We start from the raw sequence: 13,304 nt of genomic DNA, 5'->3' as shown, positions 1-13,304 counted from the left end.
GAACGCTACTAAACAACACTATTGTTGGATTAAGAGTTATCACGTCTTTTAAAATGACAAGTAACCCATCACAAAGAATCGGTTTATTTTTGTCGCAGATGTTTAAACCATTTTTCAAGACAAGACATTTTAGATAAACACATGGCGTATTGTAATCAAAAGGATCCAGTAACAACTGAGATGATGCCAGATGAAGGTCATTGTATTTATTTTCAAAACTATAAACGATCTATGCGAGTTCCTGTCGTTATTCATGCTGACTTCGAATGTTATTTAAACAATATAGACACATGTCAACCTGATGCATCAAAACCTTACACCAACGCTTATAGACGACACACACCTTCTGATTTTCATTACCGTGTTAAGTATACACATACGGAAACTAAAGAAGGACTACTGTACTGTGGGGAAGAGGTGGCTAAAAATTTTGTGATATGTATGGAAGAAGAAGTGAAAGACATTGCAGACATGTACCAAGATGAAAAAGTGATGGTGATGACAAAAGAAGATGATGCATGTTTTAAAGCGAGTACACGTTGTCACATTTGTGATACTGAATTGAGGACAGACAAAGTGCGTGACCATGATCACTTAACAGGTAAGTATCGTGGTGCAGCACATAAGAGGTGTAATTTAGACTTTCAACTTCCCACCTTTGTTCCTATTGTGTTTCACAATTTCACAGGGTATGACGCCCATTTGTTTGTAAAGGAATCGGGGTTTACCGAGGGTAAGATTGACTGCATTCCCAATACGGATGAGAAGTATATAAGATTTTCAAAGAAAGTAGAGGGTACTCACTTAAAAATGCGATTCATTGATTCGTGTAGGTTTATGTCGAACTCATTATACACCCTAGCAAGGAATTTAACCAAAGAAAAATTTAAGGTAGTAAAGGAGTGTTTTGGTGACCATTATGAACTTATGATTAGAAAAGGGGTGTATCCTTATGATTACATGGATGGTCCTACAAAAATGGAAGAAACAGAATTACCACCGCCTCAAGCGTTTCACAACAGACTGGAGGGTGAAGACATTAGTGATGACGACTATGCACATGCACAACGTGTGTTTAAAACTTTTAAATGTAAAACTATGTAAGACTACCATAATTTTTACTTGAAAGGGGATGTGACACAATTAGAGGACATTTTTGAAGATTTTAGAGACATGTGTTTATAACATGACGGACTTGACCCTTTACATTATTACACATCACTAGGATTAGCGTATGATGCAGCTTTAAAAATTAGTAAAGTTAAACTGGAATTATTACACGATATAGATATGTTATACATGTTTGAAAAAACCGTTCGAGGAAGTGTGTCTCAAATAAGTCATCGACATGGTAAGGCGAACCATAAATACACGAGTCACCACGATACAACACAACCCACTACATACTTAATCTGTTTAGATGCCAATAATGTATACGGGTTGGCCATGTCACAACCGTTACCTACATGTGACTTTAAATGGGGAGACACAAAAGACGTGAAAGACATTTTACATTGGGAAGATGATAGTGAGGTGGGGTATATGATTGAATGTGATTTAGACTATCCATCAGAGCTTCATGATAGTCATAACGATTACCCCTTTCTACCTGAAAGTATAAACATGAATGGAGTTCGTAAATTAATTCCCAATTTGAATTCTCGTCAGAAATATGTACTTCATTCTAGAAATTTAAAACAGTGTCTTCAGAATGGCATTCTATTAACCCAAGTACATCGTGTCCTTACATTTAAACAATCACGTTGGCTTAAGTCTTACATTAACAAAAATACAAAACTTTGAGCGGTATCCAAAACAGAGTCTGAAAAGGATTTTTTTAAATTGATGAACAATTCCGTGTTTGGAAAAACGATGGAAAACAATCGTAAACGTGTAGATGTAAAATTAGTAACGACAGAGAAACAAGCATTAAAACTAGTAGCCAAACCCAACTTTGACCGTCGAGTCGTATTTACTGAAAACATGGCAGCTGTGCATATGAAAAACCAAGATACCAAGAAAACCAAAGGGATGAAAAGGGGAGTCATGAAACGTGACATTATATTTGAAGATTACAAGACTTGTCTTACCACACAACAAGCATGCTATAGAAAAATGAATGTCATTCTTAGTCATTTTCATACTACAGCCCTTGGATGGTGTAAACTTCCCAAAAAAACGTGTATGGTGTAATGGTGTAACGTGCGATCGGGAATGGTGTGAATGAATGGTGTACGAAATTTAAAACTATGCAAAATATTGAACTGATTTTTAGTTTTATACATTAATTTACAATATTGTGATCAAAATTCGTTTTTTAAAATAAATAAATAATTTTGCAGTCGCACGCTTTCTTTGAAATTAAATTGCATTATGGTGTAAGGTGTATGGTGCAAAGGTGTAACGTGTATAGTGTAATGGCACAGGGTATATGGTGTAATGGTGTATGGTGAATGTTGTAATGGTGTATTGTGTTAGTGGGAAGTTTACACCATCCAAGGACTGTATGTACAGTGAAGAAATTAACAAAGTAGCCCTTTCAGCGAACGACGACAAACGGTACATCTTACCCGATGGGCATCAGTACCCTAGCACACGGACATTACAAAATTGATAAATACCTCAAAGACGTGTGTTGGTAAAGGTAAGAATGACTAACCCACCTATAATATCGAAATGTCTTAAAACATCAACAGCTGTAGAACGACAATACTTCAACGCATGTAAACAAATGATGGATGCTTCTGACAGACGATTCCAACTTCGCCTTCGTTATGAGGCTAAAAAACTTAAAATTAATGATACGAGTGCGCAACACTCTACTTCCCAACAATCCCCTATCCAACGGAGAGTTGGAGAAAGCAGTAAAAGCCCTTAAGATACCTCATTTTAGAGGTGTATTCATGCGAGATACCTTACCTACCCAACCACACAGTAATGAGTGTGGTATCTTAAACCATGATACCGTAAGCAGTCTTGGAACCCATTGGACGTGTTGGTATAAGACGACAACTAGCAAGGTGTATTTCGACTCTTACGGACTTCCACCCCCAACAAAATGGTAAATTACTTAAAACCTAAGATCCACTACATCATCGATGAACTTCAGATAGAAGGAACAGTGCTCTGTGGACACCTTTGTTTGTATGTATTGAAATTGTTGTCGGAAGGTTGAGATTTTGATGAAGTCGTGTTTTCCACTGGATGCTATAAATAAATGACAGACACGTTTGGATTTTATAGAAAGAGAGACATAAATAGAAGTCAATTGCTTGAAGACTTAAACATGAACGACAATCGTATTACCAACTTGAAACATCCGAGCCACGGTGCGGATGCTACAACAAAACGATGGGTCATGCAACAAGTGAAAGACGTAACGAGTAAAACCGAAGCATTACAATCCGAGTGTAAACGGATAGAGATAGGATATGATGCAGCAATCAAAGAACTCGAGTCTAATACCACCCTGCAACAAGAACTCGAGAAAAAAGTGGATAAGGTTAAAACCTCCACACAACAAAAAATCGATACATTGGTGGATCGTATGTTGGCGATGGAAGAGCAAACCAAAGAAGACTTGGATGGTATAAGGATGTTCATGCAATTGAAACATCCTGCAGGGAAAACCGTTAGTGGTTCGGTATCTGGTAAAGACATAGCTCACTTGTTTTAAACTTCACCACCATGATATAAATAAAATGACAGACACATTTGGACAGACATCATGTATGGACATGAAGACATCAATAGGGATAGTTTTCTTGAAGATCTGAACATGAACAACAATCGTATCACTAACTTAAAATCTCCGAGTCACGGTATGGATGCTGCAACGAAACAATGGGTCATGTAGCAAGCGAAATACAATACGAGACAATTAGAATTACAATTACAATCCGAGTGTGAGCAAATAAAAACGGATATCAAACAAATGGAAAAAGAATATGATGCAATTATAAAAAAACGTAAGAAGAAAGTGGATACGTTTGAAACCAGACTGCAACAAGAATTCGATAGTTAAAAACTATCCCACAACAAAAAATCGATGCATTGGAAAAACGTTGTTTACTCTTGCAAAGTATTACCTTGTCATGAACCGATACATTGGTGGAACGTTCGTTGGCGATGGGAGAGAAAAACAAGAAAGACGTAAACGATTTAAGGATATACTTTCGATTGGTGAACTGTTCTTAAAAGGGAAAGAGTTAACCTTTTTGTTCTTGAGTCCCAAAAACAAAAAACTTATTATTTTTGCATGTCCGATTGTTTGATCCAAGAATTAAAGGACTTAGGGTACCCTTTTCATTGAACAAAGACTTCTTTTTCACCACCCTTGTTTCGTTTTCGCAAGACTTTTTCGATGCGGTACATGTCTTGATCCGTCTTTTGAAGTTCGGGCTCGTAGAAGGAACCTTGTATTTCCTCATCATTTAAATCCTTGATACGATACGTTTGAGGTTGAGTGTTTAACACGTGGGACACCGTAAAGATTTCTTCAGTCCACCTAGGGATACGAGAGTATCCTCAAAGACTCATCAAGCCCGTTGGAATAACATTATCCCATCCCTTAAAAGCAAAGAAACTCCTCAACCCCGTTTAAACAACATCATCTCAGGCAGTGCTATTGCAACCATTGACGACTTTGTCAAACGTTATAAATAATTGAATGATATACTAAGTATCACAGAAAGTTTGTCTTTTGATGAAAATATTCAGGAATATCAAGTCCATGAATACGAACCTCAAACTAGAACATCCTTAAACACGTCAGGTTCTGACATAAGAATCAACATTGAGACCCAAGATTTGTTTGTTCATCCGGCTGAGAGTTATCTTTTGGTGGAAGGACGACTTCTGAAAAACGACGACACAGCGTATGCTGATGCAGATCTAGTCTCCCTTGTCAACAATGGTATCATGTATCTCTTCAAAAGAACTATCCGGTCAGCAGATTGAATACCTCAATGATCCAGGTATAACGACTACTATCTTGGGTTTGTTGACGTATCCCGACGACTTTAGTTAATCGCGAGGTTTCAACCGATTGCGGTATAAAGATACTACAACTGACGCCGAGGCTGTTAACACTGGTTTTGCAGCTAGACGTGGTTACATCATCGCAACCTACAACCAAAGGAATGGTTTCATTCGCCATCCCTTTAAAACACATCTTTGGTTTGCAGTGGAATTTGATAAGATTGTGTATGGATTCAAACACGAACTCACATGCGTGCGAGACTCTGATGCAAACGCAGTGTTAAGAGCAGCAGGGGTAGATCCAACAAAGATAGTATAACGTAAACCATCTTGGATCGTTCCTCGTGTGACCCCCTCCGATGAGAACAAGATGAAACTTTGCAAAACAATCCAAAGAAAAAACTAAACTCAACTGTGGTTTTCGCATGAGGCAGTGCGATTCCATATCTGTTCCCCATAATAATAGAGATTTCAATTGGCGACTCTCTGCCAAGAGTGGACGGGAGAAGCCTTCCAAACCGATAAAAGTAATAATCAAGAACATAACGCAGCCGTGTTTGATCACTGTCGTTTAAAAAACATCTATGTGACCCTGAATGCTCAACATTATCCAGTGGTAAAATTAAACACCCTCTTTGCCCAGTGTCAAGTATCTATGGTGTACAATGAAGCCACCAATTTTCGTAAACAATTCTTCAACATGGATCATCTCGTTAGCAATAGTAATATCAATCCCTCTGACTTTATAGACCTATACCCTTTGTTCGTCATTGATGTGAGTCACCAGTCTGAGAAGTTGAAATAGTTTGTGGTTGACATTCAAATCAGGGCAGAATTCGAACACAATGTTCCAGCGAACACCGAAGACTTTGCAGTAGTGATCTCAGATAGAGTCCTACAGTTCGAGTCTGATGGACAAAAGATGAACGTTGTGTTCTAAAGATAAATGTATCATCACTTGTTACAACGCATCGTTGAAAATACAGGACCTAGGGAGGGTTTCTCTTTCATTGTGTCCAATCCACCCATTCACTTAAAAAATGGAAAGAGTTATGAAATGGCTCTGGTCAACCTGGAGACTTAATACTCTTACCTTTCCTTATTCTAATGATAATGGTGTCACCTGGTTTATCGTTGCGTTAAACACTGGCTCTTACTCTATCGAAAACATCAACAACGTGTTACAAAGGAATCTACAACTCAACAAACACCTCACCAAACTCCAAATCGGTGCTATTCAAAGCACACTGAGGGCAACACTTACTTTAGCTAGAAACTATCAAGTCGATTGTAATGTTGTCAATAGCATCAATACAGTGTTGGGCTTTAACAAAGAAATCTACACATACGATCGAGCTACAAACGGTTACACAGAGGGTGAGACCATTGTCAACATCATCAGCATCAACAGAATTCTCGTTAATAGTGATATCATCAGTGGTAGCTGTGTCAATGGATCACCATCTACAGTTTCTTCCCAAATGTATCCCCCGGTATGAAAATCATTCAAACTCCTAAAAACTTGGTCTATTTACCAATCACACTGAACACCATCAATCGCATGAGTACTACTCTGACGGATCAAGATGGAAATCCCATCGATCTGAGAGGTGAACATTTAGGCATCGTTTTCATCTTCATGATATATAAACCACCTTAAAGCTAAAAAAGCTAATGACTTAATATGGAACACAACAAGAGATGTTATTGGTGTGTGTGTAAATTAAACTATGACGTTCACTCAGTGTTTTGTACCGTAAACAAACATTGCTAATCCACGTATTGTAAGTATTGGAGTAACATTACAGTAATTGATTACATGGTAGATCATCAAAAGTATGTAGTGCTTCCCCAACCGTTTTGTACGTTTGAATGTTGTTTAGCCTTTATTGAAGACAATACGCATGATTACACGTTTGTTAGGAGTAAAGCGTTAGTGTTCGGCATGTTTAAACAAGTCAGTAATGAACCCTTACCTTGTCGTGCTAGTCATCGATCGGTGTTAAATGTGTTTGGAGGACCCGTGGGGTATGATGAATTTAAAAAAACTGTTTATAACTAAAACATTTTACATGCAACATGCTCAACTGTTAAAACCCCTTCAACACGAGTATGCTGTAGTGAAAAAATGAAAAAACGTGCAGAGTTGCTCAGTGGAAGCGTACTGGGCTCATAATCCGGAGGTTTGTTGATCGAAACCACGCTCTGCTGATAATTAAAACGGTTTTGTTTTTTAGGGAATTAAACCAGTTCCCTAAATAAAGAAATCTTCGTTAGGTATTAATAAATGAACTATCATACACATGGTTTGAATTTGACACACGGTCAAGCCCATAAATTACAGAAACTAGTCAAGAATGGTTGTTCCGTTAATATTCGTTTATCGCATGCTAATCTAAAGGGGAACGATAAGATTTTGCTCACTCTGTGACAACTACAAAAGATCGACAAGCTGTTAAAAAGTGGTCAAGGTGGTATGGTCTTGGAGTTGAGTGTAAAACAACTCAAACAAAACATGCAAAAGGAAGGTGTTTTTTTTGGGAATGTTAGCCGGATTAGCCATGCGAGCTCTTCCCATGTTAGCTAAAACAGTACTCCGCTTTAGGTGTAGGTGCTTTGAGTGGTTTAGGTAGTGCTGCCATTAGTAAAGCCGTTGGATCTGGTCTCTACCTTAAATGTGGAGGTAATGTTTGCATTTGTAAAAAAAAAGGTCATGGTTTATATCTTACCCCAGATCAACTCCCTAACACCTATGGAGATGGGTTGTATTTAAAACATGGTGGTAAATTTTACAATGCAAATGATAAACAGGGTAGTGGTTTGCTTTTAGGTCCCAATAGTCCTTAAAGTCAAGTTCCTCTTCTGGGTTGGTTGTTATAAATAAATGGATGACGAAGACTCTAACAAGCAAACGTATCGGGAAGACAAAATTCGATCCGTTGAAAACCTTCTAGAGGTAGAAATGCTTAAATACACCAACAATTTAAAAACATACAATAAACTAGACAAGGTGCTTTCTGTTTGCATTAGGAACCTGTTCTGTTCTTAACGTTATTTGTACAACCAGTGCACTCAGCACTGATGCAACAGGAATTGGAGCCATTGCTTGCATTCCTTCAAGTTCACTAGCGGTCATTAATTCGTTCGGAATGATGGGGATAACGGTATTATCCAAACGTATTCATAAAAAATGTAAAAAACATTAAGATACCGTACAACTCATTAGAACCTCTACATCTAAGATTGAAGATGCAGTTAGTAAAGCTTTGGATGATGATGACATAAGTGACATAGAGTTTACAGATATTGTTACATGCTTAGACTCTTACTACACTGAAAAAATAACACTTACGACAACTTAAGAAAGACCATACGTTGTAAATGGGGAAATACACCACAATCAACTTAATTTTTAATCTAGTGTTTAGCTAGATTAAAAATTAAATGTTTTTTACTCAACTTTCACAATGGCGTCGTACCGTTTACATTTGATCCAACCTTTTCTTAAGTAACATGCTAATTTTCTACTTAAAAAATGAAAGTGGTGTCGAATTGTCCTTTGACACTACTGATGTTAAGTTGAACAATCGTATCGTTTTATCCATATATATGGTATCCAAAATACTATCATTACTGTCATTGTCACTCTCATACTCCTTTTACTTTAAAATTAGACCTCGTTGAATGAAGTGTTTGAATAAATAAATCGTTCTCATTATAACCTAATCTTTGCTTTAGAACGCATTGAAGTTTAAAAAGGTCATATTTTGTGATGTTCCTTCTAAATGTATAACCTAAGTTTAATGCTAGTAAATCACGAAACAGGTTTTTAAGTTTAAAACCTGAAAAATAAGTGAATGATTGTTCCTCGTAGTAATCATCGCCGTCATCTAAATAATAGGGGTGTTTAAGCAATTCTTTTATTTTTTGTAGAATCGTAATGGTGAAAGGGTGAAGTATGTTGTAAAGATGTTAAGAATGGATAGTGTGAAGACATGTAATTTTCTCCAAATTCGGTAATAGGTACGAGTTCATCACTATCATTTTCTAGCAACCAGTTGAAACCATTGTAAATACCTTCCATATTTTATATACTCTATACATTTTTATTTTTTTATTTCAAAATCTAAAAATTACAAGTATTGTGAAAAGACCTTACAATCGTAGTAGGTATTACCACTTTTCGTTACCAGGGAACCTTTACTCATGATGTAAAATTTACTACCACCCGTCAAATTCAACAATTTGACTTCTTCGCTTATACTACGGGTAGCCCACACTTGACACGTAGATCCCTGTCTTTCCAATACAAGTATTCTAGACAAGCCAAATTTTGTAGTCACTTGAGGTACATCCTTAATCTAGTAAGATCTATGTGTAGGTAAATCCCTTTCATGCCATGGCATGTTTAAATTTTGGTTTAGAATCGTATTCTTTCAACTTAGCCTCAAAAATACCCACGAACTCGTCAGTTTGATTGAAAGCCATCGTACAATACTTAATACTTACAAACCTATGTCTTCAAGGTATTTTTTTCAATTTTTACCGCCATTTTTTAATCTAGTGTTACCTAGATTAAAAAAAATGAATGGTTATTCATTCCTACTTACATTCTAACCAAGTTGTATGAAAACTACTCTTATTTTAATTTCTTACTGATTTTGAACCCTGTACTTTTACATAAGACACTTCTAAACTATCCTTCTCTTTGTTTTACCCACTACATGCCCTCACCTTTGTACTATCTCCTTCCCTTGTTTTTACAGTCAATATGCGACTTTTACCAAATTTACCATCTACTTCTATTACATCAATAATTATATACTATACACCAGTATGAAGGTTCTTCCATTTTAATGTTTCTTCATTTTGTTCTTGTACTTTTTCTTCCAAAGCACTACTACTCATAAAGTCATTGTCAAAAGAAGCCACTATAATATAATACTATTGAACTCAACTCTTTATAGTTATTTTTTCAATTTTGTAATACTACTTTTACAATGTTTAAATTAAAAAAAAATGCTAAACATGCTTAAAATTTAAAAGTGGTGTAAAATCAGCCTTAATAAGGATTTAAATTAAACGACTTTATATATATAATCTCTCGATGAGTTTGATTGTGTAATACATTAAAACTAAATTGTCTGTATATTTCATACATCATAATTTCAAAAGAATTATCGTCAGTATACTAAAATCTGTATTGAAGGTGATAAAGAATATTAATTAAGTATTGTGGGTCTAAATGTTGTATGTAAGAAAGATTATAACAATCTACTGTCAATAATTCACGAGTCCAAATACACACTTCCTCAGGTCGTATAGTATTATAAAAATCATGTACCCTCTTTGAGTTTCTGTGATAAAATAGTGGACGTTGTTCAAAAAAGGAAATGTTCTTTTGTAAAAGTTGAGGTAATTCATCTATATCAAGATCAGCGCCAATAATTTTTCTTTTACATAATTGTTGTAAGGTCATCATTTTTAGTTATACCTAACATCTTTTTTCTCTTCTTTATTCAATTTTTTTTTTGTTGCATTTTTTTTACTTTTCTCACAAAGAACATACAATCTCGCGAGAAAAGAATGAAATATCGTTCTAATGTTTAAAATCTCGCGAGAAAACACGAGAGTTAGGCAGAAACCCCCTTTCTCTACTACTTGGGGGGCATTTTTCTTATAACTTTGACCCCGACGGTCCTATGCTTTGGTGTCATATTGGTCAGATCAGTTGAATATTTTTTTCAATTCGATTCTTTAATTCTTTTATTTCGAGGAAAAGGTGGGCTAGTAAATTCAAATTCTGCACTAAGATAGACACGGATGTGATGTTATGAGTATAGTTTGACCCTCAGAGTCCTAAGTTTTAGTAGATCATTAGCAATTTAAAGTAGTTGAAATTTACTTGAAGAGACAAACCAAATAAACCACTAAGGCTAAATAATTTGTATTCCCTCTGCTTTTTTTTATCGTGTGAATACAGTTTATACGAAAAAAAAGTAGTACAAAATTCACACCAAATTCCGCCCTGAATGCATTTTCACATCAGGACTATTTTCAAAAAGTCGACCAATAAAAAAAAAATAACGGTTACAAAGCTTAATATGTAAACTTTGTAGGAATAAAAGGGGACATGAGTTAAACATCATTGAAACAGCAACCTAACGACGATAATGATAAAAAGACAGTGAGTGCAACACATTTAACAGAATTTATTAAAAAAAATAAAACACAGTTACCGAAAAATATAAAGCTATGGCAACTACTGACGAGGTTCCTGAACAGATACATTTAATTGTTGGCCACAACATTATGTTGCATAAATGAATAAACAACATTAAATATTGTCCATAAAATCAAATCTGACAGATTTTGATTTTGAATACGATAATTAAATTGCAAAAAATGTAAAATATACAAAATTGCATTCAAGAGAAATATACACCTTATCGCTATTTATTACAATCCGGAAAAGTTCTAAAAATACACAACTCTTTCAAAGCAGTTGCAGCTATCTGGGGTCCTGTTTTAACAATGTACTATGCATAAACTTTTTCAAAGAGTTATGTTTCAACCACTTCAAACAAAGCATTTTTCTAACTTTAATGTGTGTTTAAAAAATTTGATCATAAACTAAACAAATTTCTAAATTTTCATTTTCTACACGTTTTCCGCCCTCAGCTCATTACTGATGATCTTTGTTCTTGCGTAAATTGACCCAAACAGGAAGTTGTTTAAGTGACTGTTTCTTTCCGGATTGGACTAAATAGCTATAAGGTGTATTAGGAGATACTGGTGTCACTTATCATGACACGCTTTCGCCGTTTTATTTTTTTAGAAACGTTAAGAACAGATTTTCTGTAGAACATTGGTTTAACGTTTCTTTCTCTTAATAAAGAAATTGTAAAATATTTGAATTATGGTGTGTGTTTTTTTACAGGCTTCTGGTTATGATCTACAAGTAATCATTGAGACGTTTTAAAGTGTCTAAACGTAATGATTCTGATAAAACAAAATGTCATTGTTTGCTTTAATTTCGGAACAGATAAAAGCAACAGATGCAGCAGGTATAATGGCCGTTTTACTTGTTTCAAGTTTGCATTTAAGGCAAACTCGTCAGTAAACACAGAAACTAAAGAGCCGACGGACATTCGGGATTTTAACGATGGCGCTGCTTCTCTTATTTTTTCATCATCCGGATTAGATTCATTGCTTACCGTCCTTCACATCGTATGAATACGAATTATACAAACTTTGAATTAATCTAAGCATACTCCGCGGTTGTTTCGACACAAACATCACATGTAAACATGACATGTAAAATATGGAAAGTGTTTTACAAGTGGAGTCATTGTTTTAATTTTCTTGATTCTTAGGAATTTTTTTGTAAGGTCATTCATTTGAATTGACACCAGTGCGTTATTTATATCCACGTGTCCCGACATTTAAAACGTAAAAAATGAGCCCGAGGGCATTAGATCAGACACAACTGTTTAACGATATCTTTATTTATTCTGTAGCGGACTATCAACATACATGTACCAATGCTTTCTGGAGCATTTGTACTTTTCGAATCTTGTGCAAATTTGAATCACAAATCTCGTTGAATGCAGGTTTCTGGCACTGAGAATACACATGGAATGCATCAACTTACATTTTGTGTTAAGGGTACAATTCTTTGGACATCATATATACAAATTTCGTAACACAAGTTTCGTTTGAATTTTCAAAGTGAGAAAAAGTACAGTAAATGTACTTTTTTTTGTATATATATTTGGTTAATTTTGATTTTTGGTGTTTTAACGCCACTTTTAAGCACCGCTTTAGGGCTATTTCGTGGCGGCCAGTTTTTATTGGTGGAGGAAGCCGGAGTGCCCGGAGAAAACCACCGACCTTCGATAGGAAAACTGACAATCATAGTCAATTAAGATTGGAGTCGAGTGCACCCGCACGAGCGGGGTTCGAACTCACAACCTCAGTGTTGACTGGCTAGTTTTTGTATATATACATCATTTACTAAGTTCTTCAATAGATTTAAAGATTTGGTTTGGAAGTTTGGTTGTACATGTAGAAAACTTATTTTAAACGGGATAGCACATCCTAATTTTCACGGGGATGTTGTTTACCGCGCCCGAAAATTTAGATACGATCCGGGTAAACTTATCGATCCTTTAAATACACTTATTCTAAAAGGTTACCGATTCAACAGTATAATTAGATCTTTGAATAGTGTTTTTATTGGTATCAATATTGATTCTGTTATCACTAAATTAAAATCAAACTAAATTGTATTTGTATATTCATATGCACATTCATGGCGCTAC

At 35.6% G+C, this 13,304-nt stretch overlaps 1 protein-coding gene across 1 annotated transcript in view; it reads right to left on the bottom strand.

Moving 5' to 3' along the window:
• Positions 1-13,304, bottom strand: part of LOC127702762 (ankyrin repeat domain-containing protein 39-like) — a 174,154-nt gene that overhangs the window by 138,988 nt on the left and 21,862 nt on the right. The window lies entirely within an intron of this gene.

The sequence above is a fragment of the Mytilus californianus genome, unplaced genomic scaffold (genome assembly GCF_021869535.1).
Source record: "Mytilus californianus isolate M0D057914Y unplaced genomic scaffold, xbMytCali1.0.p SCAF_5, whole genome shotgun sequence".
NCBI lineage: Eukaryota > Metazoa > Mollusca > Bivalvia > Mytilida > Mytilidae > Mytilus > Mytilus californianus.
The sequence above is the reverse complement of the archived record's forward strand: the minus strand, read 5'-3'. Positions and strand labels throughout refer to the sequence as shown.